The sequence below is a fragment of the Symsagittifera roscoffensis genome, chromosome 3, assembly GCF_963678635.1.
Source record: "Symsagittifera roscoffensis chromosome 3, txSymRosc1.1, whole genome shotgun sequence".
Lineage (NCBI taxonomy): Eukaryota > Metazoa > Xenacoelomorpha > Acoela > Convolutidae > Symsagittifera > Symsagittifera roscoffensis.
In genome coordinates, this window is record NC_087064.1 from 32,287,880 (window position 1) to 32,300,828 (window position 12,949).

Here is a 12,949-nt window from a genome sequence, read left to right on the forward strand (position 1 = left end):
ATAAAAACAACACAGATTGGGTCAGAGCGAAACCTCGAAGGGTCCGAATTTCTTTTGATATCCTCCTTGAAAAAAAACAAAAGACAAAAGACAAAAGACAAAAAGTTCGAAAACAAAAGACAAAAAAAATTTTCCAGAAACTTGAAATTATTCCCCAACACAATGTGTAAAGAACAAAATGGTAGTTTCAGAGTTTTAAATAGACCAAATAGCATGGATCAATTCAATTTGGAACGATTTTTAAGACAGATCAATCTCTGCTTACGAGTTAACGGGACGAAGTTTATTGGGCGTTGATTATTCCAAATTGACAACTTTTAAACCCCTATAACTTTACAAAAAGTGATCATGAGTGAAAAATATTAGTTTGAGCTCGAGGCAACAAAAAACTTTGGCGGATTTGTAGAATTTCGTCAAGAAAGGCAAGTTCGAATTTCGAAATTTGTCTGAAAAGGATAATATTTCAGTCTTTTTGTCAAAAACTGAAACAACAAGAGAAGTATTAATCGCTCATTTTTCAGCCTTGATTTGTACCCTTGATGTAACAGCTCAAATTGTACCCCTGATTTTCAATTTTTTTTTGAAAAAACTGTAGTACGAAATTTTATGAGCAACTTCCCAAGACCTCGAAAAAAAATTAGAAGTTCAGTTGTGACACAAATTCTTAAATTGGCCCTTGAAAATTTTTTAAAACGAATCATACTACACAGCAACGAATGTGACGAACTATCACTAGAGAAAAAAAAAGAAAAGTACAAAATACTGAGAATTTAATTGAAAAAAATCATAGGAAACTGTAACTCAAAATTAGGTCCAAAGACTTTAAACTATGCACATCCTGCCATATTGATGTCCTGCAAACTTTTCGTGATTTGACCAAATAAAAGTAAATCTACGTAAAAATAAACCTTATACGTCTTGGGTTGCCAGATTAATCCATTGAGTGAAACAATATTTTCATACAAACCCGAAACAATTCGTAAATTGATAAAACTGTTGGAAGTTTTATATAGTTTTTTACAATTCAAAAAATTAGTGTGTTCAGCATGAGCACTGTTTTTTACTCTCTTTCAATTCAAAAGTTTCATTTAAAAAAAACAGTTTCTTGGCTGTTTTTGGTTCGTTTATTGAAAGAACGGAGAAAAAAACTATTTTCGGGGTGTCATTTATTTCTCCTTCAAATTTCACTCATTAATTTAACTAACCATTTTGCCAAAACTTTTTTAAACAATCTGAAGATATTGATGCCCACAATTTTTCAATAAATTCTAATGCAACTATTTGTTTTTAAATTATGGGGGATCGAATTTGATTTATTTTGACAACTATAGCTCCAATAGGTTATTTTTATTTATTACATGGCCTATCGGTGATTAAATTTTAATTAGAAAAATGAAAAAAAAAGTTAGTAAAATTTTTTTTTTTTTTTTTTACAATTTTTAATGCTAATAATATCAATATTTTTTGTAACTAAATGACAGTCGCAAGCCTAAATTTTTTTCTCCTGCCTAGATACCAACACTCCTCTTGAAATTTGAGAAGTATTATACAGATTCCGATGAAAAACCCCCAATAAAAGTTTGACATACAATTTTCAACAGCCACAGGCAGAGCTGTATTGATATATATTGAAAAAAAATCAGCGAGTTTATCCTATATAGCAATTTTAAAACACCCGGAAAAACTCTCGTTCAAATTCTTTAACTGTGAAACTTTCTTTTACCTGAAGTTTCAGTTTAACTTTTTCCCGAATTTTCAAACACAAACGACCACAATTTCTAGTTGAGTTTTTTCTCCAGTTAACTTGATTTTTATATTGCATATGCCATGCATATTTTTATTCAAAAATTATTTGATGCATTGAGAAAACAGGATAAATGTTTGCTCATTTTTTGCTGCAGTCTAAACGCAAAAGTGGTGAATTTTCAGGCTGTATTTCTGTTTTGTTTGAAATAGTCATCTTCTTATTACATTAATATATGTAAAATTTATCAATTTTGTTTGACTTTTGAGCAAAAAGACGTTTTCGAACAAAACGACGAAGCTTTTTTGTTTTGTTTGATTTTTTCTCTGATCAATTTTGGCGTTCATTTAGCTTTGGTCATACATCCTTTCTATACTAAAAGTTTTGGATGCATTCATTGAAACATTGAATTTTTGCTTATTTTTTGCTGCAATCACTGTATTTCTGTTTTTTTTTGGAAATAGTCAAACTATGTGATCTCTTTATGACAAAAAAATAGTAATTTGTAAAATTCATCAATTTGTTAGGCTTTTTGAACAAAAAATACCAAACTTTTTGTTTTGTTTGATTTTTTCTCTGATTAAATTTCAGTTTTAATTAGCTTTGGTCATACATACTTTCTATACTTAAAAAGTTGATTTATGTATTGAGGTAAAAACAATAAAATTTTATGGCTAATACTTTGCTGCAATCTTAACGTAAAAGTGGTGAATAGATCCGGCTTGTCTTTTTGTTTTGTTTGAATTAGTCAATCTATGTGATCTCCTTGTATTTTATGTATTAGATGCAAAAAATATCAATCAACTTGTAAAATACAGAGGGTGCCTGACGTTTGATACCTTAGGTTTTCGCCTGATTTTTTACACTGACAATTACGGGTACCTACGGCAAGCTGCTATATGGTAAGAAAAAGTTGAAAATTATTTGCTCTTTTCAGGTGACTGCTGCGTTCTGCAAATGGACAAATATTTGACTCATGGTCAAATCAACAAACAAATCAGCCCACAAGCGTACTTGGATCTTCTTTCTGATTACACAAATGAAAGCAAACCACTCAATAACCTCGCGGTTAGTTTTTTTTACACAGCAAAATTATTGGAAAAATTAGTGAGACACTAAGAAAGAAGCAAGACGACAAAGAACGAAAAAGTGTTCTTGACAGAGTTTTACCCGGATTGACTTCCATACGAAAACAAATGCTTTTTTACGCATGAATAACCGGATTCTACTAAAAAAACACTTGCCATTTAGTATTTTAAAACTATTTTGAGACCTTTTGGAGTGAACATTTTTGTCCTTTCGTTCATCAAAAAATTGTTTTATTCACTAGGAAGAAAAAAATGCCTCTCATTCGTTTTCCACAATAAATTTTTGAAAAAATTATGTTTTAAGACGAATTTCAATTGATGTTGAAAGATTTTTATATGGTTTAGTGATGTTCATGTATCTATATTTTGTTGTTTTTCGAGAAAAAAAATGCTATTTATTTTTATTTGTTAAAACTGTATGGTATGGTTTTCTCAAAAAAAAAGAAGTTGCAAATTTTAATCTTTATTATGCCGTGACGTAGTCGTGACTCAAGTTTCAAAGAAAATAAAACAAAAAAATCTTCATGAGTCTTCCACGTGAAGTTCTAATAGTTTTTTGCTTTTTTGTAGGATAAAACCGAATTAGCTAAAAACCATGGCCGAAGTTTTCTGAGTTTTATAAGGTGGAAAGTTATAAACAGATTTTAAGACAACATCAATTTAGTTGCGTGTCTTCTGATACAATTTCTTGCAATATTCTTGTCACGTGGCTTGCGTTTTTTTTTAAAGAAAACTATTAATTTTTGTGTTTTCAATCAAAACCTAAGACTATAGTTTTGTTTTGTGAAAAAATACTAGTCAACAATCCTATAGTACCAAAAAAGCATACTGAACAAATCCATAGATTAAAAACTTTTTTTTGTGATTGTAAACTGTAGAAAATGTTAATCAGGACAGCTTAAAACTATTTTTTTTGGTATTGAATGAAATGCTTTTTTTTGTCATTGCAGCTAACTAGAAAAATGTATTTCAGAGAAAACCACTATTTTGTTCTGAGTCATACTTTTTTACAGTTTTAGATCCAAATATTTGTTGTTTTATAAAACAAGCGAGTCTATGTGCCTAGCCGAAAAGGCTGCAGGAATTTTTGTTCCATGCAGCCGTTTTACAAAGTCTGACAGAAGAACTTATGAATCTTATGGTATTTTTGTTTATATATGTATCAATGATCTTGAATTGCGTTTTGTAGACAAGGGAGAATGTAAAATCATCATCAAAATCTGTGGGCATTAAATCTTATTTTGAACAGTTTTTGCGTTCAAAATCAATCATAAAAAAGCATGAAATGATTTGAAAGAGAGATAATTTAAAGCGTTCGTTCCGTTACTTTTTCCAAATACAAAATATATAGCTCACAAAAATTCTGTCTAACTGTTCATCAATTGAAACTTGAAACTTTAATTATTTTTTAAAGACTGTTTCCCAAAATGCAGTAGAAACCCCTTTCGGTGCCAACCACTCTGTTGGATTGCCTAGTTGTCACTTTTTACTTAATGTTTTCTTTTTAAACTATTCATAAATTTAACCTTTATTCATATATTTTTTAACTCTTTTAGTCCAAGCATTAGATCATGTAGAATTGGTGTTTCCACTGTATTACATGCTATAGTAACCTGAGCGTAAGATTGTTTCGTGATTAAGTTAAGCAGTAGAGCAAACAAAGAGTAAAGTTCGAAATAATTCAATCTTCGAAGATATCGGCCCTCCTATGCCAGAAAACAAAATTTGACAAAATCGGCGAACCCGCACCCCCCAAATCGGAACTAAGGAAGCTAATGTTATGAAAATCAGAGGAGCGATACTAGAGATGATTTGACCCGGGCATGCAAAATTCGGAAGCCGTCAGACCGTTGGGGTCAAGTGATAACGGTCCCTGGAAGTGTAAATGGCCCTATCAGAACTCCGAAACTAGCGGCAGATTTGGGCTCAAAAAATAGTCTGTTGTAGGCCTAGTTAGGGGAAGCCTCAGTTTGGAACCCCAGACCCCTAAGACCCCCACTTCCGGTTTTATGCCCTAAGTAAACAAACCCACCCCTAACTTCCGGATGTCGTTTCTCGGCCACCGATGAGCGCAGGGAGTTGAAACTTGGAGAGATGATAGGTAATGACAAGATACATCTTGTACTATAATTTGAACACCAAATCCGGCGAATGGATCGGAAGCTATTAACACTTGAAAAAACACACCCTAGACCGGAAATAGGCAATTTACGCAAAGTTATGAGCGAGGGCATACCGATTTTATGGCGAGATCAGATACTACAACTCATTTCCGAAAAAGACCTTGGTGATTGAAACCCCTCCAGCAACTCCTTCCAGTGTTAATAGCCTTTTTCCGGGAAAAGTGATAATGGACCCTTGAAATGGGATAAGTTTGGAAGTATTGACGGGATATGGATGAAACTTGGTAGGTAGGACCCCTATGGGATTCTAAACCTGAACGTGGAATATTGACCCCGAGTGACCCCGGGGTGACCTCAATTTGACCTTTGGGCCTTTAGGATCAAATTTGTACAGAAAACCTCGGGATTAACACCCAAGGTGGCCCAAACCCTGAAAACGAGAATGCGTCACCTTGCAAAAATTGGGGGAAATTTATATCGGGAACTAGAGCAGAAGCCGATCGAGATACAGTTTTAGCTTGCAACCTTGGAGAAGAGGGTTTAATTCAAATTGGACTTGGTAAACAATGGGTTCAGTTTAGCTTGGCGAATGATCTATTGATAGCAATTCAACTAGACTATTGAAAAGTAGTTCCAGAGGAAATTGATAGTAATAGATCCGTAGCATAAGAATTAGGTCTCATAGATAGTTTGAACAGACGGGAAAATTACTTGGCTCTCCAGAGTTGAATTTTTGGTTTAATTTGACCTCTAATAGACGAACTACATTCCCCTTATAGCTAGACGCTCGAGATGGGAATAGAGTACAGATAGAAAATTTAGATGCCTGAAATGATTTAGGTACCCATAAAAAGGGTCTTCCCCTACCCTTGGGATGTCGGAACGATAATGGAACAATTAAATTAGAGACCTTGGGATTAAAGACTGAGTAAACATGGCATGGTTTGGAGGTTGAGTTGAACTCGAGAGCTGAATTCACAGAGTTCAGGAATTGGTTGATAAGAATTGTATGACAATTGTTTGCTTGGTCAAATTGTGACAGCTACCGCATACCGGGTATCTAATAAGTGTGAAAAGATTGATAAAAGAGACCGAAGTTGGTACGTGGCAGAGTTGACAGGGGGAGGGATATAGTCTTAAACATTTGCGGACGGGTGATTTAAGCGGATGTCAGGACTGATAGGGAACGACGTGGCTTAACACCAAAACTAAGTTTAAAGAAAGATAAGGACTTGGAGGGTACTGGAGAGCCTGTAAGATCAGAACAGTGTTAGCTACCATTAACATTATTTGGTTCTCGTCAGGGAAGAGAACAGTGTTAGCTACTACTAAGAGTACTTGGTTCTCGATCAGAGAAGAAATCAATTTTTGCTAGTGAGCGAGTTGCGCTGGAACCCGAGTTTAGTACCGGGTTGAAATATTTCTGCGAGCGAGTTGCGCTGGAACCCGAGTTTAGTACCGGGTTGAACTAGTTGTGTCACTGCTCTGCTAGAGTAGGCGAGGTTTGAATCGATTCAACCGAAAACAGCTGAGCGATTGAACGGAACGGGATGCGGGCTTCACTAAAGAAGTTGCTGAATAGTAGTTAGCTCATTAAGCGCACTGTTAAATGTTTTTTTTTCCTTTGCGATTGATATTTACTCATTTGCCCAAGATTTGCTGTACTAGCTGGAAGCGTACAAGGAGAGCAGAAAAGAGCAGAAATTAAGGGGGAAGTTGCGTAATCCTTTCATCGGCCGATTTAATCTAACCACCAACATAACCCTTTCGAGATAGTGGATCATATCGTGTCTTAGTGTCCCCCGCTATTACATGGTATAAAAGGGAGAAGCTCTTTGGCCGTTAAAACGAGTGCAAGCGTGCTTAGAGGAGACAACTCCCCGGAAAAAGAATCTACATTGGCGCTCCGGGTGGTCTTTCTTTTTCAAGCGAACAACGACCTTTGCATTCAGCAACGACGAGCGTTTGACGAAGAGTAGACTAAACCACAACAAAGAAAATGGAGTGGGGCCGCCTAGCAGCAAACGAAGTATTCTTCAAAGCGAGAGTTGACGATGTGTTTCTGCTGGGAACCAAAGAAGTGAGTGTAGGTTGTTCGAATTGGATCAACTACGCTGAGTTTAGAATGATGCATCGGAGGAAGGAACTTAGGAGCTACTGCGGTCTGTAGGATCAATAATCGAGAAAATAGCAGTTATTGTTTTCGAGAACTTGTTCGTACCTATGTTGATCAGTCTCAGCACACTAAAGAGAAAATCAGAAATCAGGGTGGACTATCAGCGGCGCTGTATTCATGCAGGCGGTAGTTCGGTGCCATTGCTGGAAGAGATAGTCCCTCCCTTGGATGAGAGCAGGATGTGGAAGAGTACAGCCCACTCCGACGGTCCTAGAGTCTCGGCACGAGAATTGGTTGCACCCAGACGCAAATGGGCTGACAAGAGACGAGCTTTCAATTGTGGCAGAGTCTGCGGCCAGATAGCGGATATCGAGATTGACAATACGACAGATTGCAATCTGATATCTGAAGGACTGCTCGAGCTCCTCGGGTTCGCTGCCGCTGTCCGGAGGTCCAATGGAAAGTTGGAAGGAACCGTCAACGAGAAAAAAATAGAAAAATCGAGACCCTTGGATACGTCAGGGCGAAGATTGACTTTAGAAGTTTCCAGGAGGTGTTAACATTGATCGTTGTCGGCATTGGCTTAATTGACTCCGATGTGGTCCTCAGTGCTAGGGAGCTCAAAGAGTATCATGGTCTATTTGTGAGCGACAAAGAGTCAGCCGTCTGCCACGAGATTGATGCTATGCAGCCAGTCTCAGTGAAAGTCGAGAGACTACCAAAATCAGTGATAGTCGTGCTGAACGAGGAAGCAGTTGGGACTAAGAAGATGATGACGATGAGAGATTCGGAAGAATTGAACAAGCCAAATACAAGTATGTTTAGCGAACAAACCACGACGACCGAAAACGATTTAACGACTATAATTTGTTCAAGACGAGACGATAACGACCATTCATCGGGCAGTAGAGTGCTGCGGGAAGCCGCTGAAAGACCAACCGAGTTTAGCCCGAAGCATGACTTGATCGACGGGTTCGTGGACAACCTCCTAGTTCGGATGTAGCTGGAAGAGACTACTGCAGTCCACATGATGAATGTATGTGCTTTCATGATCCTGGAATTGTCCCCTGAGCTTGAGGCGTTCACCGAGAAAATTCACGAATGGTGGGATGATCAGGTTAGTGACGTTGTTGTTTTGGGCCAGGAAGAGATGGATTTGCTGATTTTGACAATCAATGAGCGACTGGACTTCGTTGTGGTGGCGCCTACTGAGATAGAAGTCGACGTGGTACTAAGCCTCAAACAATTGGAAGGACGACACGGGATGCTTCTCGAACGTCCTAGAGGGTTGCTACGGACTGGAAGGGAAGGAAGAGTTGAGGTGACCACCGAAGACTGCGAAGAAATGATCCCACATCACTTCGAAGTTGAGCTTGATGGGGGCAGAAACCCGGAGATCCCAAGAGCAACGAGCAAAGTTAAAGATGGAAACCAGCTAGCCGAGCCGGTCCACGAAGGGTTTGGTGTATTGGCCGAGCTTGTTGGCAAAGAGGGCGTCACGTCAGGACCACGTAGTGGTGAAGCAGAGCTCACTGCCCGCGCCGAGCCCCAGTGTTTCGATTCTATACCTAGCGAGGGTAACGTTGAGGTTACAATTGAAGTCGAATCGAACGCAGGGGCAGGGCGTAGAACGAGTTCAGTTGAAACTCACAGGAAGTTTGTGAATGCGTTCGCAAATGGCGTGTATATGGAGTCAGAACTTGCCAACGAGATTGCGGGCAACTTGATGCGACTGGATGCTTTCCAGATGTTGGAGCCACGGCCGGCTGTACTGCCGTTCAACGGAAGATTGATTATAAGATGTGACGGAAATGTCCGAGATGTCGAAGTGGTGGGATTAATTTCGGTGGAAATCAAGTTGGGAGACCAAGGAGGATTTTCTCAGCCGTAATCATGGAGAACCACGAGGTTGACAAGGACATGGTTCTGAGTACTCGATGTTTGAACGAATTTTTAGGAATTTTCGATGATGAGAAGCCAAAGAAATTTTCACGACTTCCGACCCGAGCTCGGCGATTTCATTCGAATGGGAGTCGTGCCCAGGCCGCAGAAAATTGAAATCGCAGAGGAGCCTCAGATACATTTAATAGATTGGAAAGGCGCAGATTACAAACCGATGGAGGGACGCCAAGTGTAGGAGTCACGGTTGTGGACCCCAAGAATGCGAGGAAGGAAGTGAGTGAATCGACTCCCGTGGAGACAGACGACAGATACTGTATGCCCGTCAGAGCATTCACGATTGGCTATCTCAACAACAGGGCTGCTAAAGTGGAGCTGGATTCGAACCTTGAATGGACCCTGTTAAGCTACAAAACCTACGGGTCGATCGGATCAGAGGTGCTACTGAGACAGGCCGAGGAAATTCTCGAGACAAAACAGGAGACAGTTTGGGTGTGGTCGGCAAAGCGTCGATTGTGCTACAGCTGGTAAAGTTTCACAGAAGGACCAATGTCTTGGTGATCGATGGACTGGATGTTGATCTAACACTTGGACTCGTTTGGTATGAACGGAACGAGGATTTCGTTTTCGACATGAAGAACGAAGTTTTGAAAACTGGAAAGAAGTGGAGTAGTCCAATGGATTTTAGATTCAGATGTCCTGGGAGACCGCGATTTTGGGTCCGAGATGAAATGGAAACAGGCAGAGTATGCGTCAACGCAGCTGTGACAACAGACTCTTGTGAGGCGGACAGTGCAAAGACGCCAAAGTGGGCGCTGGCTTACCCCGAGAGTGCTCGCTCTGGCACAAAAATGGCTGGGTGTGACGTGACAGTGACACGCGAAAATCAAACCGGCGAAGCGGAAACAGTTGACGGCGCTGCCGAGCGAGCCTGCACCGAAGATTCCGAAAGTAGTGGTCAGGAAAACGAGTGTCAGGGAATGAGTCATGGCTGTTTAAGAGAAGATGATCTGGAGAATTGAGAACCCGACGACAACTCAAGGGAGCGCGTCTGCTCGACGGAGATGGGACACAATGAGAAATCGGTCGATGAGCATAGTGAAGAGAATGCTAGGTTAATCGGCGAGGTTACGAGACGAAAAATTTTTGAAGTGGGGGAGTCAACGCGTGGAATTTGATTTTTTCCCCGTTTCCTTCCAATTTTGAGTCGCCCAATTACATCCTTGCTGTCACACAGAAACGGTACACGCAGCGTAACCACGATGATTTGACGGGAGAGAAAAGATGTCAAGATTTCCCGGGGCGGGAATGAGAACGACACTAAGTGCTCTTTCGACGGATCTGACGATGATGAGTTGAATTCTGAAGAGGACGAGACTGCAGATGGTTTTCTGAGAAGTGGGGATAACGCTTCTGTGGGAGGACAGATGATGAGTGAAACCGTCCAAAGGCCAGATGACAATAAAATTGACGAAAAAAAATTATTTCGGCTGAACCGTGCCAAGAGATGACGCAAACGACGTGCAAACACAGAATGTCTACGAAAGTATGGGACAAACGTCAAAATCTGGAAGCGAGTAGCAGATCAGAAGGTTCCTTCAGATCTTTCAAGCGATGCCGAACACACGAAGAACGAGAGGGGCTTGGTGATGGAAGAGAAGTGGGGCCTAGAGATGCAAAGGCCGCCTACTTCCACATTTTAATTGATTGATGGAAATGTGTGGAGTCGTTCGGCGAAGATGGAGTTGACCGGGGCCGGGTTAAATCTGAACGCGAGGTACACAAGCAGTGCTGGCGACCACCCAACGATCAGGTGACGGGGATGAAGACGGAGGAGGTGACTGGTTGACGCCGCAGCAGGACTACAGGCACCTCGTGGACAGATGGAAAAGACAGTAGAAGACTTCAGGTGAGAGATCGGAAGTGTGAAGTTGCCGGATTGCAGTGAGTAAAACTGAAAACTCGTTCTCCCTCTATACCTTACCAATCTCATCCGCGATACGTATAATATCTCCACCAGTAGGGCGGATAGAAACTGAATGGAATTTTTGGTAGAACACTTTACTATTTCGATAGAATGGTGGAGGCATTTCACGACGCCCTAAAAAGCTTTCTTAGACTCTTAGTTGCTTCACTCGAGGAAGCAACCCTTGGTGCTAACATAGATAAGTTGATTATGTAAGAGTCTACGGAAACTGAAGCCCGCGGTTCGCTGCGTGGCAACACGTAAACGATGGTGCATATAAGTCGTGTCGAAACTTGGTAGAGTAGTACAAGGCGCTGTAGTATAGCAGAAAAAACGAAAATCTAGCAAAGCAAAAAAATTTTGGTGTTAAAAGAGGGATTAGATATTAGACAAAGAGTCGAGTTGAGGTGTTAGATTAGGCTATATACCATAGTAGAGAGACGATAAAAAAACTTTGTTGAATAAACTTTGGAGAATAATAGGCTAGAAGGGAAGACTGTAGAATTGGTGAATCTACTGTATTACATGCTATAGTAACCTGAGCGTAAGATTGATTCTTATTAAGTTAAGCAGTAGAGCAAACAAAGGTTAAAGTTCGATATAGTTCAATCTTCGAAGTTATCATCCCTCCTATGCCAGAAAACAAAATTTGACAAAATCGGCGAACCCCCACCCCCCAAATCGGAACTAAGGAAGCTAATCTTATGAAAATCATAGGAGCAATACTAGAGATGATTCGATCCGGGCATGCATTAATCGGAAGCCGTCAGACCCTTGGGGGAAAGTGATAACGGTCCCCGGAAGTGTAAATGGCCCTAATAGAACTCGGAAACTAGCGGCGGTGTTGGGCTCAAATTATAGTCTGTTATAGGCCTAGTTAGAGGAAGCCTCCGTTTGGAACCCCAGACCCCTAAGACCCCCACTTCCGGTTTTATGCCCTAAGTAACAAACCCACCCATAACTTCCGGAAGTCGTTTCTCGGCCACCAATGAGAGCAGTGAGCTGAAACTTGGAGAGATGATAGGTAGTGGCAAGATACCTCTTGTACTATAATTTGAACACCAAATCCGGTGGTTGGATTGGAAGCTATTAACACTTCAAAAAACACCCCCTAGACCGGAAATAGGCACTTTACGCAAAGTTTTGAGCGAGAGCATACAAATTTTATTGCGAGATTAGACACTACAACTCAGTTTCGAAAAAAGACCCCTAGTGATTGATACCCCTCCGAAACTCCTTCCGGTGTTAAATGCCTTTTTCTTTGAAAAGTGATAAGAGACACTTGAAATGGGATAACTTTAGAAGTATTATTGTGATATGGATGAAACTTGGTAGGTAGGACCCCTATGGAATTCTAAACTTGAATGTGGAAGATTGACCCCGGGTGACCCCGGGGTGACCTCAATTTTACCTTTGGGCGTTTAGGATCAAATTTGTATAAAAAATCTCGGGATTAACACCGGAAAACCCTGAAAATGAGAATTGGTCACCTTGCAAAATTGGGGGAAAACTTATATATTGGGAACTAGAGCAGAAACTGATCAAGATACAGTTTTACATTGCAACCTTGGAGTAGAGGGTTTAATTCACTTGGTAAACAATGGGTTCAGTTCAGCTTGGTGAATGATCTATTAATAGCAATTCAGCTAGACTAAAGAAAAGTAGTCCCAGAGGAAATTGATATTAATAGGACCGTAGCATGAAAACTAGGTCTCCTAGACATTATGAACAGATGGGAAATTTACTTGGCTCTCCGGAGGTGAATTTTGGATTCAATTTGACCGCTAATAAAAGAACTACATTCCCCTTGTAGCTAGAAGCTCGGGATTGGAAGGGAGTACAGATAGAAGTTTTAGATGCCTGAAATGAATTAGCTACCCATAAAAAAATTCTCCCCCTACCCTTGGGAGATATGAAGGTTAGGGAATAATTAAAATAAAGACCTTGGGAATAAAGACTGAGTAAACATGGCATGATTTGGAGGTTGAGTTGAACTCGAGAGCCGAAGTTCAC